Source organism: Choloepus didactylus, chromosome 13, assembly GCF_015220235.1.
Source record: "Choloepus didactylus isolate mChoDid1 chromosome 13, mChoDid1.pri, whole genome shotgun sequence".
Taxonomy (NCBI): Eukaryota; Metazoa; Chordata; class Mammalia; order Pilosa; family Megalonychidae; genus Choloepus; species Choloepus didactylus.
In genome coordinates, this window is record NC_051319.1 from 50,238,209 (window position 1) to 50,251,544 (window position 13,336).

Sequence of the window (13,336 nt, forward strand, 5' to 3'; positions counted from 1 at the left end):
TTACTTTTTGTGATTAACACTGTTAGAACAACAAAAAAAAAAAGATATCCAGAAAAAAAGTGTTAAACAGTATATGTTTCAAATGTGTTTGTCTTGCAAATGTGTTTATTTTAAATTGCTGAAGCACATAAGTTTTCCATTTTTCAATTCCATCAAGTGGGGAAAATAAAATTAAACACCAATAAACACATGTATTTTTGTATTAATCTTTTAATTTATGATTTACTTTGTTCAACCTACGCATTTAAATTGCTCTCCTTGATTTTGAACTAAGTAATATTTAGATGTTTATAATATGTCCAACTTTCAAAAATCCTTTCATTCTTATTATAATCAAAGAAGGTGGTTTCAGATGAGAGTAAACTTCAGAAAATTTCAAGTTAATTGACTTGCTAGAAGAATAGAATCTGAATGGAATCAAGCAGTTGCTGGTGAAAATCTGCAGGATTCTTTATCAAACTAAAAACTGGCTATTTTGAGATTTTTTTTTAAGTCAGGGTGAAAATACAGTTATATATATTTGTTTCTTTATGGAATAATTACAAGACTGATAGGCTGAATCACACACAAATAAGTAAGGTTGGTCTTATTTTCTGTCTTTTTGGAGAAAGAGAATACAAATTAACATTAAAACTAAAATCAAAAGTGATAAGTAAAATACTAATTTTTAATGCCTTTCAAATTTTGTTGAACATAAATATTTTTACAATTCAAGCGTTTAAATGCTGGCAAAATATGCTTAACTGAATTTAGAAAGGAATAAGTAGAAATTACTGTTGGAGACACTTCCTCTTTCTAAAATGACTATTTTGTTTCTTTAACATATCAGTGCCCAAATCAAATATCATTTTACTAAATTTAAGATAATAATAGCTCAGAATAGTACTTTTTCTAATTTAGTATGATTAATTGTATTGTAAATAAGAGTTTATTAAAATGTCATCTTATATAGGCTAGGTTTGGGCCATGAAGCTGAAGTTTGATAGGCATGCCTTACTTGGTAGAATCTCTTAACTTGAGACAAGTAGTCTGGAAGAGATTGAATTAAAGACTGAAAATTCTGGTAAATATTAACCTACTATTTTAAGTGAACATATGAATTGATTTACTAAATCTGGTATATATATAGACTTTTTTTGTCTTGAGATACTCTTCTCAATTTTATTTTGTGATACATGTCCTTGAAAAATAACCCCTAGCTTAAAAACATTACTGGAGCCTCCAAACTCCCAGCATTGGATATTATAAATATGAAATAGTGAAAACAAGTTAATTTCAAAATGGCTATGAATTAAGGAATTTGATAACTTAGCCAGAGTTTTCAGAAATATATAGAACTGGAGAGGTAAGAGATCTTGTTCATTTTTGTAGATGTACCTGGATGTTCACAACCGTCTTTTTAGCACTGGCTTTGTAATAACTATAAAACATTTCACTTTATTGATTGGATACAAATGCTTCAATATTTCTGCCCATGTATTCAGACATTTGCTCAGAAAAAAAAAAAACAAAAAACAAAACAAAACAAAAAAACAACTCTGCTTTGATATTTGGTTTATCGGCATAGATTGGGAAGTTTCATTATGATGGAAGGTGTTTGCCCTCATTTTGCTTATTTGACTTTGGAACAGAAAAGACTACCATGCCAGCTCTGAAAGTTATAGCCAGGTTTGAATTTTTTCCCAATTTATATAAGCAAATAAAATCCCCATAGTAACAGTTCACATTGCACTGGATTAAGTGATACTTAACTTTGACATTTCTGCTTTCTCTTCTCTTTCATATGGTTGTACATATCTTTCTCTCCCTCCTCCTTCCCTCTCTCCTCCTCTTCTGCCCCACCCCACCCCCATCCCCCGCCCCCTTGTGTGTATAATATAAATTGAATATATAAAGTCCTACTTTGGAGTCATTGAGTATCATTGATGTGGTACCAAGTTGTGTGGCAGAGTAACAAATAATTGTGATTTGACAATGAATCCTACACAATATTACCTCAGCTAGAAAAGGTGTTTGTCTGTATATTTTATTGTTTTGCTTTTTTTAAAAGTTGTTTTTGTCTCTCCAGTATTTTAGATGTTTTAGGTAAGTTGTGTAATATGAAAAAGTTCAATAAAATGTTGAAATAAAACCATTCTTTTTTCTCTTACTGATGCTAGAGAACTACTATTCAGGCTGGTGGTAAAAGTTAAGGTGTATTTTTGTAGGTAAAAATGAAGATCAAGAAAAATATATATAAAGTGAAAATTATTTGCCTAGCATTTAAAAAACTCCATTTCCACTGTCATAAAAATCATGTAACTATGATGTGACTCACAAAACAAGTATTGTTTTTCCTCAAATAAAGTTTTGTACGTATTATATTTTGTAGAAGTCTTACACATTGCCATATTTGGTCCTCCCAACAGCCCTATGACATATTTTGAGATTTTTTGGGTAGTGCTATTTGACTAAGGAGGAAATAGTTACAGAGAGATTGTGACTTGTCCGCAGTTAAGCAACTAATTAACTACAAAGCTAGAAATGGAAACTAAGTCTTATAATTAATGTAGTTCAATGTTCGACCATGATGAGACCTCTCAAAGTCAGGAATAGATAGTCTAATGATATATTTGCTTTTTAGGAAAAGAACAACAGTAGATAACATTTATTGAGCACTTATTACAATGCCCAGATCATTAAGAAAGTAAATGCATTATGTCATATATTCCCTACAGCAACCCTGTGAAGTAAGTACCTGTGAAGTAAGTACCAGATGTGGTTACTGAAACTGGGATGTTAAGCACCTTGTTTGAGATCATAGAATTAATAAAAAGTGTAGCCAGAGTTTGGCTCAGGTCTTGCTCAAATCGTGCACTCCTTGGCTGGTCACTAGACCGAAATTTGCATTTCTTTTTATATAATGACATCCAACAGAAAGACTAAAGGGCACTACTGTTCTCACTAACCGATTAATTGTTTCTCAACTTAATCTGGGCTGGATCCTACAGTGGAAGCTTCTGAGAGCTCTTTGTTAGGTGTTCCAGTTTGCTAATGCTGCTGTTATGCAAAATACCAGGAATGGATTGGCTTTTATAAAGGGGATTTATTAGGTTACAAATGTACAGTTCTAAGGCCATGAAAGTGTCCAAACTAAGGCATCAACAAGAGGATACCTTTGCTGAAGAACAGCCGATGATGTCCGGAACACCTCTGTCAGCTGGGAAGGCACATGGTTGGCATCTGTTGGTCCTTTGCTCCCAGGTTGTGTTTCCAAAATGGCTTTCTCCAAAATGTCTCTGGGCTTCTGTCTTCACTTCTCTCTCTCAGTTCCTGTGTCCCTTGCTTCTTTCTCCCAGGGCGTTTCTCTCTAAGCTCCTGGGGGTCCTCTCTCAGCTTCTCCAGGGCAAATTCTGGACTTCATCGCTTAGCTTAGCATCACCAAATGTCCTTCTGTCTGCATCTCCAAGTGTCTCCAAGTGTCAGTGTCTGTGTTACCTCCTGAGCTCTCAAGTACTCCAGAGAACCAAGACCCACCCTAAATGGGTGGGACCATACCTCCATGGAAATGATCTAATCAAAAGATCTCTCCCACAGTTGAATGGGTCACATCTCCATGGAAACATTCAATCAAAAGATTCCACCCTAAACAAAAGACTAATAAGTCTGCCCCCACAAGGTTGCATTAAACAGCATGGCTTTTCTGGGGACCTATAATATATCCAAACCTGCATAGCAGATCTTTCCACAATGCTCACCATTCTCCCTTCTCCAGGTTGGAAACATCCTTTCTCTTTGAGATTCTGTAGTTCTTTAATTCTTTCTTTCTTGTGGCAGATGGATTTCTCTTGCAGTTATCTGTAGCCATCCCTTAAGTCTTCTAATAGAAGTTGTACTTTCATACTAGAGATCATGTTTTTAACTCACTCACTACATGGACATAGACATAGATACAACTGATTACACAGAATAAGAGTTAAATGAATAAATGAATCTTCTAAAATTGTGCTCCCATTCTTGTCTACATAGTTTGAAACTTCTTTCCTTCTAGCTTAGAATTACTGCACTGAACGTGACCTTTGGAAATCATCTCTTTTAAACCTCTTAATTCATAAATTTAGAAACTTTATCCTGGAAATGTTAGATTTCACTAAGGTCACACAGTGACAGAGCCAGTGCTACAACTCAGATCTTCCCACTCCCAGAATAATCATTTTCCCCTACATCTCCTGCCTCTTGTCTTTGATTCACCACTGATTCCCTCCTTTCTATCTACACTAATCTATACATGTCCCTACCTGAACCTCCTTGAACTCTGTGGCATTTGATAGAACCTGCTTTCAAAAAAATCTACTCATACAGTCCTTATCTCACTCATTACCTTTTTGATTCCATCTTCTTGTCTTCTAGATTGGCTCTGGTTTCTAATTCTGTCCTTAGAATTTCTCCTACTTTACTTCCCTTTGCTTTGGTGATATCCACTACCATTGTTTCAACTGACTTCTCAACATTTATCTTCAGCCTTGGTCTCTCCTTTAAGTTCCAGGTCCACATCTCTAATTATTTATCTACAACTGTACTTGTAATCCCTCTCCACTGTTGCCTCAAATTCAATGTATTGAAAGCTAAATTCATTATTTTCTCCAACGTGGTTCTCCCCTCCAAATAGTGATAGCATTTTTCCAATCATATACAATCAGAATTTAAAATCATCTTCAGCTTCTCCCAAAATCTTTCACAGTCAATCAATTATGAAAAACCATAAAACACAAACAAAACAACAACAACAACAAAAAAAAACATGTCTTTGGAGCTTGGAAAACCTGGTTTTGACATGCTAATAACATCTCCGAGCCTCTGTTTCCTCACCTGTAGAATGAGAATAATGCAAACCACCCCAAAGATTGTATGAAATAGGGTCTGTAAATAACCTGCAATATTTTAAGTTATCCTCTTTCTAATCTCCTTTCTACCACCAGAGTTTGAGTCTTTTTCATCTCACCTGTAACAGGTTTTCCTATAGCCTTACCTTTTAATTAACTATGCACCACTGAGAGGTTATTCTTCAACAGTAATCCTGTTGAAGCACTTTCGGTGGCCACCCAATGCCCACAGAATTAAGTTCATACTTCTGATCCAGGTGCTTATGTCTTCCCAAAGGCTTAACATCTCTTTCCACCCTTTTTCTGTCTACTCGCACGGCCATCCTACAAGAGCAGTGGCTAAGTTAATACTATTCCCTCAGCACTCATGCCCACTCTGTTCCTGCCTTTGCATCTCTGTTCAATTGTTCCTCCAACCAGGCTTGTATTCTCCCATCTTATCTATCAAATCCTACCCATCCTTGGGTTCCTAATTTAAATCTTAAGTCATGCAATAGACAAATGTTCACTGAGTACTTTTTCTATACTAAGTGTCCTTAAAGTAGCAGGAAGGGAGCTATAACTAAGACATCCCATGCACAAGGAACTTTTAACCAAGCTTTCTCTACTACTGTCCGTATCTATCTTTCCTCCTTTGAAGTTCTATAGAAACTATTGCTTTTATCACATCTCTTGGCAGGTAACATGGGTTTTTTAATGACTGTTTATTATTGTTACAATGTCTACAACTTCTATCATAATAGTGGCTAAATTTTATGGAGTGTTTGATGTTTGCTGAACAGTGTACTAAATGTTTTATAAATCTTATATTACAAATATCTATTATTTGTATATTTTACACACGTCATTTAATCCTCACTGTGACCTCATGAAGTAGGTACTATTATTATCATTTAAGAGAAAACTGAAGCTTGCAAATGTTCATAGCTTGGTGAAAGTCATTTACCTACAAACACTTGAAGTGGGCTGGCTAATTACAAATGTCTTGCTCTTAGTTCTCTCCTTGCCAAAACTAGAAAGAAATTCACCACTTTATCTCTCTCCAGCATCGAGCACATTTCCTGTTACATACAAGTATTCGAAACATACAAATTGAATTTATTTGCTGCAAACAGGTAGCTTAAGAGAATATAATTTTACAATGTAGAAGAAGCCCTGTTGACAATCAAGTTCTTGTTTCTAGAAAATGACCAGAATTTCCTGCAGTCGCCAGCCTGAAATCCAACCCTGAGGCCAGGGCCCATCTAGACATCTGTTTTGAGGGATGGCCTACAGACTCAGAACAAACCTAGATTTTTATGGCTACTAAGAGAATCTCTCAACCCTCAAATCAGATTATATTGGAATCGGATTGGAACTATTTTCAAACCAATGTATTATGTGCTAAACAAAGAAAAAGAAGATTAGGCAAGTTCTTTGTGGTTGGAGGATATTTGGGGTATTCCAAATGTCCTTCAGGCTAGATAGTTCACTGAGTTCTTTATCTTGTGGTTTGTTTATCCAGATGTCCTTATGGTTTTGAGGAACATCTTGTGGGAAACTGAGTTTTCCATGTTGCCTGAGGCATATCTAGGGTGGTGGCTTAAAACGCTGAGCCCCAGGCCTGCATACAATGCCATGCAGGCCCACCCTGTAAAGATGTGTGTCTTGTGACTCTGATGATGACGATATACACCTAATGTAAGTCTTGTGACTATGATGTAAACATCTGATGTACACCTGATGTAAATGCACCTGATGTAGACATAGGTCTGGTGGGCTCTCCCGAGCCTGAGGACCTCAAGCATTTGAACCTGAGCCTCTGTAATAAATAGCTGGAGCAACTCAGCATTGTCGTCCATTCGCTCTAGAGGCAAGTGGGCCCTCTGCTCCTTTAAGTCTTAGCTTTGTGTCCATGTCTCATTCCTGCATCGCCCTGTCAGCAACAAGTGGTGCCCAACGTGGGGCATAAAAACCGGACCTGGTTCCTGACAGAAGAATCACTTGAACGAAGGAGGTACAGCGGCACTGGAACTCGGGTGGAGGTAACGGCCGTGTTTGTATGCGTTCCTTGTAGAAAGACCCCGAGCATTATAAGCAGGGTAATGGGTAATGGTGAAGGACACAATAAATATGTTTCCTATATTTCCCTCTTACGGCAGCTGCTGGGGCCAGCGGTGTCAAGGTGGGGGAGTCACAAATCTTAGAATTGCTGCAGATTATTGAAAAATACTGTTCTTGGTTCCCTACCCTTGGCTCCCTTGAACTGCATGACTGGGAGCGGGTAGGTAAGGAATTGAAACAAAAACATATGCAAGGAGCTGATTTACCTGTTACTATTTGGTCTACGTGGTCTTTAATTAGGTCTGTTCTGGAAACTTTAAAAACTGATGATGAGGAAGAATATGAGTCTGATGACAATACTGGTCCCAATCCTCTTTCTGATGATGATAAGGGTAAAAAAGATCCAGTAAAATCTCAAATTTTTTATTCTTGTCAATGCCCCAAACCTCCTTCTGCGCCTTGCTGGGAGGAATGGCCCCCGCCTCCTCTGCCGCCTCTTCCTGCACATAGCTGTACCCTGGTAGTTAAACCTGCCCGCCTCTCTGGCATACAGCAGGGTCTGGCAGAAGCCAGGCGGCAAGGAGATTTAGAGGCCATGTGTTGTCCTGTTGCCTTCCCTGTTACGGTTCGTGAGGAAGTGCCTCCTGGACGAGAAGCTAATTATCCTGATGGGGTTTATACTTAACTTCCATGAGCGTGTCCCATTTGCAGTTCTTAAAGAATTGAAAAAAGTTGTACAAACGTATGGGGTTCATTCCCCTTTTTCAGTTGGCATATTGCAAAGTTTAGCTGAAGGTTCTCGTCTAATTCCCATAGATTGGACCACATTAGCCCGTACAGTCCTTAGCCCAGGAGAATATCTACAGTTTAGGACTTGGTGGACTGAGCATGCAGAACAACAGGCTGCACATAATCGGCAACAGAAAGTAAATATAAATTTAGATCAATTACTGGGCCAAGGAGCTTATTCCACTGTTGAAAATCAGTCTGTTTATAATTGGGCAATCGAGCAGATTCGTCATTGTTGTTTGCAAGCTTGGAACAAAATTGAAGCTAAGGGTAAAGCTGCACAATCCTTTCAAAAGGTTTTATAAGGGCCAAAAGAATCATATCCAGATTTCATTGCCCGGCTCCAAGAGGCAATACACCGGCAGGTTACTAGTTCAGAGGCTGCTGATACTATTTTGCAGCTGCTAGCATATGAAAATGCTAATAAAGATTGCCAACGAGCCATTGCCCCATTTAAAGGTAAAGCTGATCTTACTGGCTATATTCGTTTATGCCAAGATATTGGGACTGAAGGTTATAAAGCAGAAATGATGGCTCAAGCCATGGCTAATTTGAGAGTTGGCTCTCGTTTCCCAGGAAAATGCTTTTCCTGTGGAAAAGTGGGTCATACCAGAAAAGAATGCAGTCACTTTAAAAACAAATCTCCACAAAAGCAGCCTGGTATGTAAACTTCAGCTGCAGAGAAAGAATTACAATTAGTGGAAGCTAAAGGTCAACAAGCTTAGATATCCCGTGTTGCTACTTCTTTTTTCCACTCCCAAATCCCCCACAGGCTTCCTTTTGCAAAATGACTTTAGTTGCTCAAGCCAGAAAAAAGGCGAAACAACTCGATGGTTTTGACCTTCGTTTAATTGTGCTCCCTATAACTGCTAAAGAACTCTGTTACTTTGCAACAACATCTAGCTTGGCAAACACATACTCTGGCTTTCTTTGGGCCACAGCGCAAACCGGTGAAACATTTCCACATGTTCGTACTCGTGTTTTTGACTGTTTTGCCTCTATGGGCTTGCCCCGTGCTTTAAAAACCGATAATTAACATGGGAAAGAGGTTATGCTTGTGTTTCCCCAGGTGACGGACGAGCACCACTTTGGATACTGGCCCGACGACTGAAGCCGTACCATGAACCCAGCAAAGAAAAGAAAATTCCTATGGGACATCGAGCCACCAGTGATGCAGTTCCAGGGTCTGACACTGAAGACAACAGTGATCGGGCAAACACCCCGAACTAGGGAAGCCCGACATCCAACTTGGGGGCAGATAAAGAAATTATGTCAAGATGCTGAAAAACAAGTCCAATGAGACAAGCTGCCTATAACGGGTTCTAACCTGATGGCAGCAATGTTGGCTCTTATTGCTATTGCTGTGAATATATTTCCGGCATATGCTCATTCTGGAAATTATAAACATTGGCAAAAACAGTTCGTTCAGTTTTCCCTCCTCATTTTGGCTGCCTGAGTTCAAACCATTGTTGGGCATGAAGGCCACGGGGCATGGGCTGTCAAGGAGACAGAGCTGACCCTCTTGGGAGGCGTTGCCCCTCCCTTACATCACCCTGTATGGCCCCGGAGGATGGCTGGTTAGCCAGAGATGGGTAAGATTCCTCAAGGAATGAACAACCTAAGACAGGCACAGTCGCAGAGGGGCCATCAGGAGAAAACTTGGGGGCCAACAGAGGTGGGGCACAGAACCTCACCCCCCCAGCTTTGCAAGGGTCTGAACCCTCATCCCTTTTAAGGGAAGTCTCCTGCCCCCATGGCTATTTTGTTGCCCACACCCAGCTCAAATCGGAGCCCAAGTGGCAGACAGAGATCTGGCCAGCAGCTAAAATAAAAAGGGGAATATGTGGGAAACTGAGTTTTCCATGTTGCCTGAGGCATATCTAGGGTGGTGGCTTAAAACACTGAGCCGCAGGCCTGCATAGAATGCCATGCAGGCCCGCCCTGTAAAGATGTGTGTCTTGTAACTCTGATGATGACGATATACACCTGATGTAAGTCTTGTGACTATGATGTAAACATCTGATGTAGACATAGGTCTGGTGGGCTCTCCCAAGCCCGAGGACCTCAAACATGTGCACCTGAGGCTCTGTAATAAATAGCTGGAGCAACTCGGCATTGTAGTCCATTCGCCCTAGAGGCGAGTGGGCCCCCTGCTCCCTTAAGTCTTAGCTTTGTGTCCATGTCTCATTCCTGCATCGCCCTGTCAGCAATAACATGTTGCTTGAGGCTTTTCATACTTTGGTAGTTTGTGATATCTGGCTGAGACCTGCATAAGAGCAACCTCCAGAATGACCTCCCGACTCCACTTGAAATCTCTTAGTCATATGTTTTAGTTTGCTAAACCTAACAAAATGCAGTATACCAGAAATGGCCTGGCTTTTACAATGGGGATTTATTAATTTACAAGTTTCCGTTTCTGAGACCATGAAAATATCCAAATCAGGGCACCAACAGAACAATGCCTGGACTTTGAAGACAGGCTGCTTGCATCCTCAGCTCCTCTGTCACATGGGAAGGCACATGGTGCATCTGCTGTCTCTCTTTTCTCTCCCAGGTTTTTTTGCTTTCAGCTTCCGGCTTCAGTGACTTCCTCTCTGAGCTTCTGCATGTTTCCTTTAGCTTCTATCTCTCTTAGCTCCTATGTGTCCTTTTTTCTAAGTTTCTCTGGCTTTTTTCTGTGTCTTCTGTCTTTTATCATCTTATAAAGGACTCCAGTAAGAGGATTAAGACCCACCTGAGATGTGCCTCAAATAACTTAATCAAATAACTGAAATAACTTAAAATGCCTCACCCATAATAGGTCTAACCCACAGGAATGGATTAACTTTAAGAACATGATCTTTTTTGGGGTCCACAAAACCTCCAAACAACTGCATTATAGTAACTTTTTTTTTAAATTTCTTTTTACTATAGTCAAAGAGGGTAACATTTAATATTCTACTTGATCTCTGCTCTTAATTGAAATATTCACTTTAAAAAGACAAGATGCTCCTGGTTAAATGAGTCAAAATGAATATATTTACGGAGAAATTATCATTCTAGGGACTGAAAGATGATTCAGCTATGAAGCATCTTCATATGCGGCAAGACTTTTTTTTTTGCAAAAATGCTAGAATTGCATTAATGTGCATGTGTTGGTTTGAAACTGTATGTATCCCAGAAAATCATGTTCTGATAGAATCATTGTATTATGCTTCCTTTAATGTAACAAAGGTGATATACCAAGGTAAATGCAGATAAGAGCGGGGGATAGGGGAGGTATGTTGGACACATGACATTGGTGGTATTGTCTGATTCTTTATTCTACTTTGATTTAAGGTTGTTTTTCCTTTTGCTGCTTCCTAGCTGTCATTTTTTTTTTCCTCTTTTGCCTCTCTACCTTCTTTGACACTCCCTCCTGCCTTGTGGAAGAAATGTAGATGCCCTTATATGGATAGTGGTGAAGGTGGTGAACACATAAATGTATGACCATGCAGAGAACCATCGATTATTTACTTGGGATGGAATGTATGGTGAGTGAACAAAACCATATTAAAAAAAAAATGGATTGATGACAAAACCTCGAGGGCAGTATACAGAGTGAAATAAGCCGGACACATAAGGACAATTATTGCAGGGTCTCACTGATAGGAAATAATTATAATATGTAAACTCATAGACATGAAATATAAGGTACCAAGATATAGGACGAGGCTTAAGAATGGGGAGTGGTTGCTTAGTATGAGCAGAATGTTCAATTAGAATGAACTTAAATGTTTGGAAATGAACAGGGGTGTTGGTAGCAAGATGTGAGAATAACTAACAGCGCCGAATGGTGTGTGAATGAGGTGGAAAGGGGAAGCTCAGAGTCATATATGTCAGCAGAAGGAAAGCTGGAGGTCAAAAGATGGGAATGTATAAAACTGAATCCTATGGTGGGCAATGTCCATGATCAACTGTACAAATACTAGAAATCACTTCCATGAACCAGAACAAATGTAAGACAATACAATTAGAAGTTAATAATAGAGGGGCATATAGGGAAGTACTATATACCTTTTACAAACTATATACTACAGTTAGTATTTCAACATTTTTTCATAAACAGTAACAAATGTACTATACCAATAGTATGAGTCAACAATTGGGGGGGTTGGTTAGGGATGGGGAGGATTAGAGTTTCCTTTTCTTTTTTTCTTTTTTCATCTTTCACTTTATTTCTTGTCTGGAGTAATGAAAAGTTTCTAAAAATTGAACAAAAATTAAGTGTGATGGATGCAGAGCTGTATGAGGGTATCCAGGGGCAAGTGATTGTACACTTTGGATCTTTGGATAATTGTATGGTATCTGAACAATCTCAATAAAAATGAAAAAAACAAACAAACAAACAAAAAAAAAAAATGGCTTTCTCCCAGGACATTCTTCTCTAGGCTGCAATTCCTCAAAAATGTCACTCTTAGTCGCTCCTGGGGCATCTTTCCTCTCTTAGCTTCTCCAGAGCAAAAGTCTGCTTTCAATGGCCATCTTCAAACTGTCTCTCATCTGCAGCTCCTCTCTCAGCTCCTGTGCATCCTTCAAAGTGTCCCTTTTGGCTGTAGCAAGCTCGCTCCTTCTTTCTGAGCTTATATAGTACTGCAGTAAACTAATCGAGGCCCATGCTGAATGGGCGGGGCCACACCTCCATGGAAATTATCCAGTGAAAGAAGGAGCCAGAAGTGAGCAGAAACCCAGAAGAGAGAGAAGAGGATATCTCCACATGATGGGATAGCCAAGGAACTTGGGATTGCCAGCCAGTGAGAACACTACCAACCCTGGGAGGAAGCATGCCCTCTAGCCTCTAAACCATGGCCAATAAATTCCTACTGTTTAAGCCAAACCACTGTATGGTATTTGTCAGAGCAGCCTGGAAAACTAAGACAATCTCCAGCAAAAGGAAAATATTTATGTTTATATTTATTTACTGCAGCATTTTTTATTACAAAATATTGGAAACCATCTAAATGCTTCTACAAAAAAAGTGTAATTGAATAAACTATATTGTTCATGTGAATTATATTCAGCTCTAAAAATCATAAAGATCTCTATGAACTATTATGGTATGATTTCAAGGATATTTTTCAATAAAAAATGTATAGTTATAACAGGAAACTAGAGTTGATTATGTGGATATATACAGAGAAAGAGAAACTCCTTACTATGAAAATGATTTTTTGAGATATATTATTTTAGCTGTTGCACAAAGAGAATTCAAAGTTGCTACATCCCTCCAGAGCTAAAAGGCCTCCTTTGGGTGCCTCCAGGTAATGAGTGACCTGGAAGTCCTGAGCCAAAGTGCTATCCTGCCTTTTCCAAGGACACCCATATGTGGGCCTTCCTAATATATCCTCTGGCTCTTAAGGACTTGCCTGGATATGAAGAGATTGAAAGAGATCTAGACTAGATCCCATTAGTGATCAAAGGGAAGGGAATCATCAACTAAACTTATCTCTTCACTTTACCTTTACCCAGCTTATGTAGACAATGAAGTGGCTTAACAAAAATCCATAAAGTATTATATAAGGAAATGAAACAGAAAATTATTTCATCAATTCAACAAGAAATATCTTGAGAACCAACTCTGCACCAGTCACTGTTCTAGGTGCTTGAGAAATATCACTAAATAA

The 13,336-nt window shown here is 38.8% G+C and overlaps 1 protein-coding gene across 1 annotated transcript in view; it reads right to left on the bottom strand.

Moving 5' to 3' along the window:
* Positions 1–13,336, bottom strand: part of TMEM232 (transmembrane protein 232) — a 384,954-nt gene that overhangs the window by 335,235 nt on the left and 36,383 nt on the right. The gene's annotated exons all lie outside the window — the stretch shown is intronic.